Here is a 13,997-nt window from a genome sequence, read left to right as displayed (position 1 = left end):
GAGTGGCCCACTGGCTGAAAGTAAAGCCAGAGCCTACTGCTTCCACCACCAGAGGTCTACAGGAGCCCAGGAGATGCCCACACTTGGGAAAGGGGAGGGCTGTCACACAGGAAGAAGGCATTCTCTCTCTGCAGGTTCATTTTAATTTGTCCCTGGAGTTCCACTTCCTAGAATAACATCACTTTTGCCATGTCTGGTTTGGTTTCTCTCCAATTTTTATAGTTGTCCCACTTTAGGAGCTCTCACTACCTGGCTCTATCCAGCCCCACATCTATTATTCATGCATTTTATATTTAATGTTAGGTCAATGGACAGTGCATTAAAAGTGGTATTGTCATCAAAAAAGAAAAAAGTTTTTCCTCTAAAACATTAAATACACACACACACACAAAATATATAACACTATGAGACAGCTCGGTTGTCTTTTGAAGGCATATCTGCACCTCACTGAAGCTGACTGATATAATAGCCAGCTGCGGGACGAATTATTAGATTTACTCCAAAAGACGTAATCAGTGAGTCAATAGAAGAAAGTTCTTTGAACTTTTCAAGTGACACTCATTAAAAATAAATAAAATTAATGAATTAATAAATAACTGGGAAAGTGCTGCACTGCAATTCTTACACCAACACACCACAACCACCACCACAACTTCCCACAGCTAATGACATGTGGCCCTCTCCCTGCTGGCAGCCTCCATCCTCCCGCTATCTAGGATGGGGATGTCCAACTTCAGGCCATGATGGCCATATCCATGCCAGTATTTAGGATGTACAGAACTGGAGAAATGTGTTCTACTCGATGAACCAAATCTTTCCTGATTCAGTACCATAAATTAATTATAGCTCGGCCCTTAAGGACTGGAGTTGGGCATCCCTGATCTAGGACAACAGGATTGCTTTTTGTTTCCGCTAGTCCTGGTCACTCAGACTAAAGGCTCGTACACCTGCTTGACTAAAGTCAGCTGAAGCGCCGATAAGGACCGGCCTCTGATCACTAAACCATAAGCGATCCGCCACAGCAGATCAACTCCCCCAATGCCATTGTCTACTCCACTCCCCCACCACGTGACGTCACGCAAGCGCCACTCCGTGGTCCTCCTCCCCACATAGTAACAGCACGTCGTCAGCTACACAATTGACTCCCACCTGTGCAGCCTGTACGGTGATGTGGCACAAGGGAATCGGGTCCTGATCACCGATGGGCGACATCCCTCAAAGGTGTGTACGCACTTTGACACAATGCTAGTTGTACCGTTATTTTTCCTTTCTTAATAATAGGTTTAGCAGAGCTTTAAATACAATAGAATGGAAGTGTTCTGTCTGGAAAAGCAGACTTATTGTTTGTAAAACAAGACATATACTTTCTGAAAGTTTATTTAAATTCACATGAGCCATTTCAATAAAGAGCAAAGTAGAAAAGATAAAATAGCGAACATCATTAGGGGATACTCCTTTAAGTCTGAACAGATAAACTGATATGAAAGGACTGAGCAATGTCCTGAACAGGCACAATATGCAATATTCCATTCCAAGGTATGCAAAATATTGTCAATAAATTTAACACCCGTCTAAAATGCAGCAAGATATGTTAAATCCATGTGTCAAGTGGATGTTATCTAGTCAGATATGAATTATTTACAGGCATAATGATAGAGGCACGGATATATTTCTGTGGGTGGAGGCAGATAATCTCAAGACGCACAAGTGCTAGTGTAAGGAGATTGATATGCAAAGTGCTTAGTATCAGATGTCAAGAGAGAGAGACACAACTAGATAGATACACATTCCAGAGAAGGCTTGGCAAACACTTAACTCCAGGTCTGCTGGAGGAAGCACCCGGCTATGTGCTCTCCCCTGCAAGACTAGCATTCTACTCCTCAAGTCAAGTTCATATTTCACACTAACGTAAGTGTTTAGAGTGAAACTGAAAAGTCATCTGCCTTTTATGTCATTTCTGGCCACCAGCCAAATGAAACAAACCTGCTGAACTTCCACAAGAGCTCTAGAAGCAGAAAATGATGAAGGCAGTCTAATTAGAATTGCTTCCTATATTCCTATAACATTCTGTGACATTTAAGCAGGCAGCCATTTCAAAGCAATGTTGTATTTAGATCTGCAGTTGGCTAGGCTGAATTACATATTGACCTTTCATGTGGTTTAAAGCTGCGTAGACACCCTTGATTTACTTAAGCTGAAATGGTAATTTATGATAGTATCAGGTAAAAGCCTAGCAAGGGTACAGGTGTCGCCCAATGTTGGTGGCCTCCTCTTCTGTGACTGGTCCTTTCTCAAAGTCATTGGCCTATGCTACTATTGGGGCCATGTGTACCTACACTGCCAGGGTATGTGTTTATCTGTATTTGCCACTAGACTTCCCCGAGAGTATCTATAGGCTACCAACCACAGCTAGCATTATTTACTTTATTGTATTTTGGTGGCAGTTGAGGCGATTTTTATGAGGATCGTTTATTCACTAGACCAATAATAGAAGACATGTGACTGTCCTTATTTGTGCCACTCTGTATTGTTACACCAATTGTATAACAGGCAGTTTATAGAGCGGGTGATACACTTGCATTTTAATAATATTTTACACCTTATTACTTCAGCTACATGAGAATAACCATTATATTGGCTACTTGTAGTGTAGACACACATCGTCTAATTTCTCTGAATTTCATTCTGTGGGTAAATACATAGTATGGGGCCAGATTTCATTTCTCTAGCATTAAGCAAAAACAAAAATGAATTTAGCATGCACCAATCCTTTTAAGTACTGAAGAGCATATGTCATGTATTAAAATGTCTAGTGCACGGTACATCAAATAGCCAGACATATGGCAGAACAAGGAGCACACTCTGCCATAAGTGTTACATATACTATCTGCATAGTACTGAGTCTAGGTCATCCTCTATCATCAACACGTCTGGAAGTCAGCTGCTAGAGCGTCTGCTCAGACTACAGAACATTGCTGGGTGCATAACAAAGGCAATCTGCAACCAGTGGCCTCAGCTAAAGCTGGTCATACACAAAGATTTACACCCAATGTTCCAAAATGATCGATTCCTTTATGAAAAGAATCGACTTAGAAGGAATCAGTTCCTACCACATACCGCACAGACCCTCCATAACTATTGGACCCAGCAGGTTGACTAGGCTTTTGGCCAGGGGCGCGGCCATGAACAAGCATATCCTCATTGGGCTTGCGCGAGTACAGTCCATGCTTGCCAAGCAGAGGAGAGGGCTTATGCAAAGCGGAAAAGCCCTACTGACACTAGCACTTCCCTCTACTCAAAATGTGTGGACTGTACCAGTGCTGTGGTGCTCAAGGGACCCAGCACTTAAACGTTGGCACATGGTCTCAGGAGGCCACTACCACAGTAAGCCTCTAACTTTTGTGTTTATTATTATCAGTAATTTAGTATTTATAAAGCGCTGTCATCTTCCGCAGTACATTCATTTCCAGTTTCCTAAATACAAAAGAGGCTCATTTATTGCAATAGGTGCAAAAATCAGTTCAAAAGTGGAAATATCCAGAACAACCAACATTGCTGACCTTCCCTTCATATCCAGCAGGAGGACCGTGTAACCTGTGGGGAGCAGTTCAATCTTCTTCACCTCTCCATTTAGCTGAATAGTGTCTGTACAGCACTCGTACTAAAACTGCTGCCCAAAACAACTGCCAACCAATTGTCCAAAGTAAGTATGTATCTGAATTGCTGGGCAGCAGTATCACAATTTCCTTGCAACCATCTGCATGAAATAATACCAAAAAATGTTGACACACTTAAGGGAACACCTTAAGCCTGGTATACACCTTCAATTATGATTGGCCATTCACTGACCAATTTTACCAGTTCAATGTAGTATGAGAGCTTACTTACACAGTCTGTTTATAGTTTTTGATAGCTGTTGACCCTCATTTTACATGGAGGTAATAAAATTGGTGGGTGATTGGCAAATTATAATTGAAGGTGTGTACCATGCTTTACACAAGTCCACATGAAGAAGGGCACCTAAGAGACCCTGACCCACACCTGTGTATTAGCTGCCAAACATTAGTTCACATACTTTTAGGCTTTGTTCACATTATAAAGCGATGACCGCTTTTGTGTGCATTTTTTTCGAGTGATTCACGGCGCTTTCTGAGCTTTCAGCAATTTTTGTGTAAGCACCTTTCTAAGGGCTTTTGCAGAGCGATTGAGATTGTCACTTCCTGATGTCAGTCATTCAGGAAGTGAACTCTTTGACCCGGAAAAAAAATAAATACAATATATCTATTCTTAAAAGCGCTGAACAGAGCGCTTTTTCAACCGCTTTGTGATTTCCCTATACCTTCCATAGAAGGTATATATAAAATACCCAAACGCTCATAGTGTGAACAAGCCCTAATAAAGCGGAGAAACATTGCACTAAAGCATTTTTGGCTCCTTGCTGATCTAAGAGTCCAGATTGGTCTCTGCATTGGATGAATTCCCAGCAAGGTAAGCCTTTATTCCATAACTCAGACACTGGTACAGAATGTCTCTTGTGTAATCAAAAATCTTCTCTTAAATTAATAAAGCACTTGTGTTCCGGAAAAGGGGCAGCACTGCTGAGGTCACGACTTGGGCAAGAGAAAGCAAATCTAGTATATACATTTCTATTCCTAGTTTCAAACAGATGGCAACTTCGATAAAATCCTATCAATTTTCTATCACTGACACACAACAGCACGTGAGGAAGTATGCATTGCCTGTGATGTAATAAAGTGTTAAAGTTTAATCATACACTATTAGATGTATGGCTGACCTTGTAAACAATATTTCCTTCATCGGAAAATCAATCAGGACACAGTCTTTAGCCATTTCGCACTACTTGATAAGTTGATATTAATCAGATTGCAGCAGGAATCATTTTGATTATTGATCAAAGATAGTCAATTCATACACCATTAAACAGGAGTGACACGAGGCTGGCAGCGTGCTGCTCATCATCATGGTGCCAATTGAGGAAGAAGGGATACAAGACGTAAATAGAAGTAACAGCTCCAAAAAGACTTATAACTTAGGAAATCCTGTCTGAGCACAAAACAAAAACTAAAAACTCAACTCAGTATATACAATATATTAGTAAAATAATGAACAATAATTCTCAGCGATGATGTGCAGAGAGTGGCAAGAGTTTGCAGTTTTCCGAACTTCTCGCCCAGCAGGATGTGATCACATCCTAGCAGCTGACTGGAGTTGCAACGGAGGTACTAAGCCAAAGAATTGCAATTTTAGGGAATAAGGCCTTCTGTGTATTGCAAGAATACAGGGGACATATAGTGACAGTAAGAGAAGAGCCAGATTTGTACTTCAGGCACACATTCGTGAGCACAGATTTGCCAAGTACTTTGTGTACACAATGTGTTTTGCAATTTCCAAATGGGAAACATATGGGCATCTTTTAGCAACCCTCAATAAAAAGACAAGCGAAACCAATAAATGAAGACATAAATACCACAATTCATACTGTATACAGAGCATAGGTATTTAAGATGCTGTTGGGGATACTGACCATAGCAACCATTCCCGTACTGCATGACAGGAAATTATCCTCAACAGCAATAGAGCTGCTGAAGGCAATACCAGCATCCAGTCACCTCGCTACTCTTACCAGAACTTTGCTAAGCTAACCCACAGCACATCTGTGGCTATCGGCCTAGAGTATGTCACAGTGCACATCTCCGTATACCCCTCCACAGAGGAGGAACTAGACCCACAAGCAGCTATCAATAATTCCTCAGGAAAGGGGTTAAGCATAATTTTATCATTTTATCATTAAAATGTTCCATGCTACAAACTTTAATAGTAAAAAGAAAAAACACCTTTCTTTCCTTCACGTATTCCCTTCCAGCACTGTATTATTACTGTAGGATACTGTAACCCATCTCCAGACAGGATGGGGCACAAGAGCCCAGTGGTCATCATGTAAAACACATGGAATTACGTATTTAGAGGATCAACTATGTATTAAAGCAATCCTGAAGTGAATGTAAAAAAATGTTTTACACTTACCTCAGTAGCCTTTAAATAGTACATAGGCTGCCTGGGTCCTTCTACATTCCTCCAACCCAGCGCTGGGTCCCTCTGTACCTAACACATGAGCCTCATTTAGGGTAAATCAAAGGGGTATGGCAAAAAATGTAAAATATCTGCAAACATGTATAAATAAGAAGTACATTTTTTCCCAGAGTAAAATGAGCCATAAATTACTTTTCTCCTATGTTGCTGTCACTTACAGTAGGCAGTAGAAATCTTACAGAAGTGAAAGGATTTGGACTAGTCCATTTCTTCATAGGGGATTCTCAGCATGGCGTTTATTCTTTATAAAGATATTCCCTAAAAAGGATTTAAACAATGATGCTGGCCAGCTTCCCTGCTCGCTACACAGTTTTTTGGCAGTTGGACAGTGCAACTGCCATTCACTAAGTGCCTTGGAAAAAAATAAATCCCTGAGAATCCCCTATAAAGAGATGGACTAGTCCAAAACCTGTCGCTTCTGTCAGATTTCTATTACCTACTGTAAAGGTGGCCATACATCTAGCGATTTGGCTGTACGATTGACCATTCAATTCGATTATTTTATAGAATGGAGAGAGAATCCAGTGTGTTCCAGAATTCCCAATCGATGAAAAGTGGCCGATTTCATGTCGAATCGACCAGCTTAGTCGATCGCACAGGGAATCAGCTACCATTCACATGTCATTCGATCGACTCTGAATTGATTTTTGCATTCAGAGCATGGAGACACAATGTCAGTCAGAACGACTGTGAAGGTGAATCGCATAGGATATAAATTTGTTGTGTGTGCGTCACTAGTCGATCGATTTTCGATCAACCATACTGAAATTGATTCCTTAATAAAGTCGATCGCTTTGTTGATGGAATAAGTATCGCTAGATGTATGGCAACCTTAAGGTTTTAACCATTTTAGCAGAATGTGTGAGGGAATCAGAATGCAGGATTACATCTACTCCCACTAGTCATCCAGTTTCTTTGCACTTCTCATTAATCCACTTGTGTACATTTCCAGCCCACCCCCTCTCACTGCACTCATCTCTCAGGAATCCTGCAGCCATTCAAACATCTTGTAGTGACATCAGAGAGGACAATAGGCCATACCCAGGTTAGATAAATAACCCTTGTAGTACTCTGCACATTATTAACACCATGGGACAGATTCTTTAACACTTCATTAGCTGCCCAAACACAAACAGAGAAATGCATTCAAACAGATTTACAGAACAGCAGCTATAGAGCACCATTTAGCTGCATGGCCAGCATATTGATATAATGAATCACTCCCTCTAAGAAAGGCAAATACTGTTCAACTGTAAAACTCATGATGTGGTAGCAAGCCTGTGGGCATGCAAACAAAAGGGACACTCAGTCAGGCCTATTACACAAATGTTAATCAAGAGTTTAGATGTCCCTGAAACTGGTGTGAAATCCCATTCATGGCAATGTGCCAGTACACATGTGGTGTTTTAGGGCACTACTTATGAGGGCATCTAAGTGGAAGCAACATGGCCCTTCCAGAACTAATAGGGGAAAAGTATATACTGTATAGTCTACCTCTTTCATGTGTGAGGCCAAACTGTGCGCTTTCTGGACTGTACGCCGCATGGTGTTGGCGCAGCTATATCTGAAATTCTATAGTTCACAGCCGACTGCTAGTAATTTGCTGGACCCCGAATTACATCACCGCCCCCGACCCCCCTTCCCCCCCCCCCCCCCCCCCCAGAGTTGCATCTGAATGCAGCCATGCTCAGCCTGTGACGAGCACTATAGCAAGTGTCTGAACAATACACAGGAGCCACTGACAATCAAACTTACCGCCTTCAGACTCACATGTGAAGGAGGCCCATAGGAAAAGCCGAAAAAGGCCAACTGTCAATCAAATATACATCTATCCTCTGCTCCTCCATCCTGGTCTGGTATGCTGGCTCCTCCGCCAGCAACAGACACAAACTCCAGAGGGTCATTAGATCAGCTCTAGAGCGCTGAAGATTGCAAGTGACCCCTCTCACCCTGGCCATTGCCACTTCAGTCGCCTCCATCCAGGTCGGAGGTTCTGGGTCATCCCCATTACTACTACAAGGCACAGGAACTGCTGGAAACTCCTTTTTTCCCTCTGCCATCAACCTTCTGAACTCTGCCCACGTACCACCACCAGTGGTAAGTGGCAAGGTGTAACGGAGTGTACTTCCACCGGCCACTCTCAAGTGCTATAAATATATCATATACAAACACAGAATGTACTTTTTTCAGGTTTCTAGAATCATTTATGTAAACATCGCCTTATAAGCAGGATTTTTCCATTAAGCCCATCACAAGGATGAAAATACAGGTTTGTGAAGTATAATGTGAATCTGAATACTGTAGGTCCAGAGATCAGCAAAGTTTGTCTGACATAAATGATAGTGCAGGTTTCCTGGTGTGAAGGTGGACAGGTCAGCTGATCCTGAATATACTTCAATTTGTAAAGCTGTCAGAGGTCACACAGGAGCCCAGTGTTCTAAATCTAGCCTCTCTCAATGGCTTTAATGTCATTTTATGCTGAATGATCAAGATGCTTCTGTGAGGTGACTCATGCCCAGTTCTTTTCACCCTCCTCTGACCATTATGATTTCCCACACGGTGTAGCTTCCGAGTACATCAAGTGACAAGCTATTCACAGCATTTACAGCTTCACTGAACACATTAATCTCAATCTCAAATATAAATTTACAGCCATGACATTATTATCATCCATATAATTTATATACCAGATAGCCACACAAAGTGAGAGCACTACTAACCTTGCTGATAACAAGGGATATGCCTATTCCAGGGGTTTACTACACCTGAAATAGAATTTAAACATGTTTGTCATAGTGCAAATTACATAAAGCTAGGAAATACTATATTTGCATAGTTGTAAAACTAAACAAACAGACTCCAAAGGTCACTGCATAAAAGCCAACAGGTCCCCACCACACTCTGATAACTAAATTTACTGTTTTAGAGAGCAAGTGGCCTCTGGTACCAATTGTCTCACACTCACACAAATACCACCACAGGGTCATAATGTGTATCCATTGACAAGATCTCCAGCATGGACCGAGTGTGCCAGAACATCCCACTTTTTACATTTACACACACATGAGACTGGGAGCATATTTGGGTGTTTTTGAGTGCATTTCCAGGTGTTTTAAAGGTCAACTGAAGTGAGAGGGATATGGAGCCTGCCAAATGTATTTCTTTTTAAGCAATACCTCTTGCCTGTCTATCCTGCTGATCCTTTGCCTCTAATACTTTTAGCCATAGATCTTGCTGAACAAGCATGCAGCAGTTCAAGCCATGTTAATCAGCAAGCTTGTTAACATTTAAAGGACAACAGAAGAGACAATAATATGGAGGCCGACATATTTATTGATGGCTTAAAGTATTAGAAGAAGAGGATCAGCAGGAAAGCCAGGCAACTGGTATTGCTTAAAGGGAACCAGAGATGAACCTTTCACACAAAATAAACATATCAGTCGATAGCTTGTAAAGAAGAAATGCTCTACCTGATAATTTCGCTGCTCTGGTGTGCCTTTATCAGTGTTTTTTATCCATTATTGCTCCAGGAAAAATCAAATATGGCCGCCGGCTCATATCCCTTCTGCTTCCGGGTTATGAGTTGTTCTGGATGTGCTGTCTAGGCTATATGAGACTAGGCTGCTGCAGCCTTTCATCTGTGTGCTTTCATTTTGGTATGATGTGCAGCTGCCTGTAGGAAGTGTCTCTCTAGGAATGAAACTGCAGTCATCATCATTATCTATGCAGAGTGCACACAGATCATATTGCAGCCAGACTTGTCGGTTTCAGAGATTCTCTATCAGCAGCAGCAGCCCCTCCCATGTCATCACAGCTCTCAGTATGCAAAGCAGGAAATCTGAGCCAGGAGGAGGCAGGCTTGGGCTTGAAAAGACTCCACAAAAGAGTGACTCAGCTATAATGATTCCAGGTCAAACCTAGATTGAGCCAGTCGGGGATTCTTATCACAGCTGCTAATAGACCAATTAAGCAGATAAGAATGAAACTAAAAGCAGGGTAGGTGTTTACTGTTATGTTCCCACTGATAAATGTAATAAAATACATGAGGGTGCTTCGTCTCTGGTTCTCTTTAAAGAGAATAATATGTAGCCTCCTAAAATGCCCCTTTTTTCAGCCAGTCTTCGTAAGCATTAATAGATGAGCAGAAAAGCTGCTATCCCGTGGCAAAATGAGGCTTCAGACTCTCTTTAAAAGGAAATAAATATGGCAGCCTCCATATCCCTCTCACTCCAGTTGTCTTTTAAATGTGTTTATCTACATACAAGATTCCTCCAGACACCAAGTGCATCTTCTATAAATTACATAGCAGCTGGACATTTAATAGTGGACGTGAATGCTTCCATTTTCGCACATACCTCAATGCTCCCAGCCTTAATTACTGAAGAGCAGCACTTATAAATGCAGAGGAACAAATCGAAATGACCTGTTGAATCCTTCCTTAGGTAAAGCACGCTATTACCAGGAGAATTGGCCTAAACCAGTCACTATTCCTGAACCAAAATGCAGCGTCAGCAAACGGACTAATCCATGACTGCCAAAACACAGTGAATTGACAGCAGTTCCTTGGAATAGATCAGTGTGTCATCTCATCATGCACCAACACAGTGAGTCCCATTCACTTCTACTGAGCTCCCATTCACTTCTACAATGGAGAATGTTTACTTATAAAGCTATGTACAGATAAAGATCACCCAAACAATCTCATTCCCTATTCACCTTTCCCAGTGAGTGTAGATGTGCTGCCTGGCTCTTTCCCAAGCAGCCCATATTGTCCCATTAAAGCTGCGTACTCACCTGGCAATTTTCCCAACGATTTTCCCAACAACCGGCAATTTTCAAACGAAGTTGCAAGGTGGGTACAGAGACATGATTGCGTCCGCCTAGCGTCGTGCCGATGACGACAAACCGACGCGGTGGATCAGATCTTTGAGATCCCGTACAACACTGCACAAAGTACCGCGATCGTGGAAGTCTCGCTCGTGCCGCTGTGTATGTCGCCTGACCTTGCGCTTTAACCCGCCGTCAGGAAGAGGCGTCGCTGGCGACCGTCATCAAGCGGACATCGCAGGAGCCGTCGGGCGGTGAGTATGCAGCTTTAGGATGGTTGTGTGGGGGGCACAGATGTTACACTGCTAGTTACAGTGGGAAGTTGGAACTACAATAGCTGGTCAGCTGATACATAACTTAGCAAACTGCTAGAAAACAGGCTGTTCTCACACTAAATTTTCACTTAAAATAATCCTGATCACTTCTGGTGTTGATAATCTGCTGTGTGTACTTCACTGAAAGCAGCAATAGTTCAAATCCCTCTCAAGGTGTGCATTAACGGTACAATTTTTTTTTCATCAGATGCAATCTTTTAACTCACTTTTTACAATTGTAAGTAATCAGAAGGTCATTATTGATTATTCCCATAAACGGGTCAATTTGGGCGTTTTCTCTCTTCAGGTACGATCGTAAAATCCAACTTTCGGGTTGATTACATTTTCTGTTCCAATCAACCAAAGAATCATTTTACATCGATTTTCACCACACACTGCGCAGTTTTCTGTACAATTCGATCATAACAAGTGTGTCGAAAGAAAAAAAAATACTGTTAACCTTCACACAATCTTCCTTGTCCTGAATTTTAATGCACCAGACAGCAGGCTGAAATGGACATATAGTACTCCAAACCCACAGTAAACCCCGCAAAGAACCCTGCATTGGATGGCAGAAGTGTTGCGTAAAAATAACTATGGTCATATCTAGTGTCAACACAGCCTTTTGCTTTACCTTGTCACAGCGCATCACAAAAAAGGTACATACACACGTTGGATTTACGCAAACGATCGGTCGTTTGGATGTCCAAAAGACCAGTCGTTTGCGTAAATCCGACGTGTGTATGTACCTAAGGAAACATCAATCCAAAATTGTCACCTGAAACATCAACCAACAACTGTGACAGAATTATTCAGTACATGTACGAGTCGTACTATCGTCTGATAGCACCCACTCAGCATCTACAAACTGTCACCACCCAAGAGCAGTTTTTAATAAATTTAGGACAAGTTTTCAGGATAATTTGTATATTTCACAATATATGAGACAAACTTCATAAATTAGGTCTCAGTAAAAAGCCATCCTACTGTGTCAACAGGAGAGAGATCCTGTAAATAACTGCAAAATACTGCCAACTTTGTGCAGCCAGGCTGATAAGCTGGGGTCACAGTGGCAGCACAGCTGGAGGAGGCCAGTCAGGCAGGGACTTTCACTGGTAGCAGCAGGAAGGGATTTGCACTACTAGGCCTCATGACTAGACCTCAGTGTGTCATTCCAGTGACTGGAAGCTGCTCCCTCTGTCACCTCGCTGCTGAAGTTGCTCTGATGATTGTAGAGGCTCCCTCAGTCAGCGCTCTGTGCTGCATTGATCTCTCTCTGCCTCAGCCATGATAATGACGTGAATGAGCCATTTCTGCCTCTAGGCCACTCCGGGGAGAAGTCAGCCAAGACTTTCCCGGCAAAGGCTGACTGACTGGCTGCTGCACAGGGAGGGAAGAGCCAGACCCTCCTTCCATGCAGCTGGATAGGAAATGCTCCTTCCATGCAGCTGGATAGGAAATGCGGCTCAGGAATGAGGAGGCTCTGCTGCTGGAGAGGAATAATGACTTGTCACTGATCTGTCCTCCCTCCATTAACAATTCTAATTGATAGCCTCCGATTTGTTACTTCTTCTTCTATTTTAAGCAACCCCAGTCCTCCCAGAAGCGCCCCCTTCCCCCTCTATAGGGACGGGGTGCTATAGGGTTAAACCAGTTCCCAAATGATCGCAACCATTACTGACTAGGCAACTCTAATAACAAGCAGGGATCAGCGCTCTGCGGCTCTCACCCACCCAGCGAGAAGCACGGTCACATGGATTGCTGACTTGTAATGTATCCTGAATGATGCAGGAATAAAAACATGAAGGCGACCAGCAGCAGTTCCCTGTATAAGGGCTGCCTCTTCCCTTACCTCTAGATCCATCATGGCTCTTGTCACCCCAGTCTCCACTAGCAGCAGATCAAAGTGTCAGCCCGCCCGGCACATATAGACAGCAGGCAGATAGATCCTCGGCCAGCTCCGGTGCTACAAATCCACAGATTCCTCTCCGCTCTCTCCCCTGCGCCGTGCCTAAGATGTCTGGCTGAAGCTGCTTCCCTTTGCTCTGTGCTGCTTTACAGAGTAGCAAGTTTGTGATATGCTTTGCTTGGCTCCTTCTGTGTCTGTGATTCTGCAAGAGATTGATGGCACCGATCCAAGCAAGGCTTACACCAAACAAATAGCTTTCACATTTCTCCCTGGGCTTTTCTTAAAGGGGCAGCATTTTTCCTCTTCTTTTTTTTCCTTTCCTCAGCTGTCTTTTTTTCTGGTTTGTGCTAAGTTTACACAGTGACTGCTCAGATATAAATGTTGTTCTGCATGGTAAATGCTTTTATAGGCTGTAAACTTTTTTTTTCCTTTACATTAAAATCACTTTACAATATATTATATTCATATTTTATACATTTATGTAGATTTGTGAATATTTTCTAACATTTCAACTGTAGTTACAGGGAACCTGAACTGAGTAAAATGATTTAAAATAAACACATGATGTACCTGCAGATGAATATTACATACTTACCTTGCAGTCAGCGAAGCAGTAAAAAAAAGGGCACATCCGGTGTGGTGAAATTTTTTGCAACCTTATCAGATTTTGCAACCGGTTGCACTTATTTATAGGTATAGCTATCAGAAAGTGCAACCTAACCATTGACTTCAACCTATCTCTATCAGAAAATGCAACCCAACCAAACCCTATTCTCACACAGAACCCTCCCCTCTTGCTCAACTAATAACCTCCCCTGGAGGGAACAATCCCCCCT

General features: G+C 42.4%; 1 protein-coding gene across 14 annotated transcripts in view; it reads right to left on the bottom strand.

Moving 5' to 3' along the window:
• The window catches only part of NCOR2 (nuclear receptor corepressor 2), a 641,335-nt gene extending 627,969 nt beyond the window's left edge, over positions 1–13,366 (bottom strand). For 10 of the 14 annotated variants that reach the window (XM_068243885.1, XM_068243983.1, XM_068243973.1 and 7 more), the window contains exon 1: positions 13,105–13,366. The gene's annotated coding sequence lies outside the window, so the exon portion shown is untranslated. Of the gene's footprint in view, positions 1–6,269; positions 6,397–13,104 lie in introns of those variants that run through there. The other 4 variants (XM_068244011.1, XM_068244026.1, XM_068244020.1 and 1 more) reach the window with 2 other exon arrangements.
• Between the last annotated feature and the right edge of the window lie 631 nt (positions 13,367–13,997).

Source organism: Hyperolius riggenbachi, chromosome 1, assembly GCF_040937935.1.
Source record: "Hyperolius riggenbachi isolate aHypRig1 chromosome 1, aHypRig1.pri, whole genome shotgun sequence".
Lineage (NCBI taxonomy): Eukaryota > Metazoa > Chordata > Amphibia > Anura > Hyperoliidae > Hyperolius > Hyperolius riggenbachi.
Note: the sequence above shows the minus strand (reverse complement) of the source record. Positions and strands in the feature narration are given on the sequence as shown.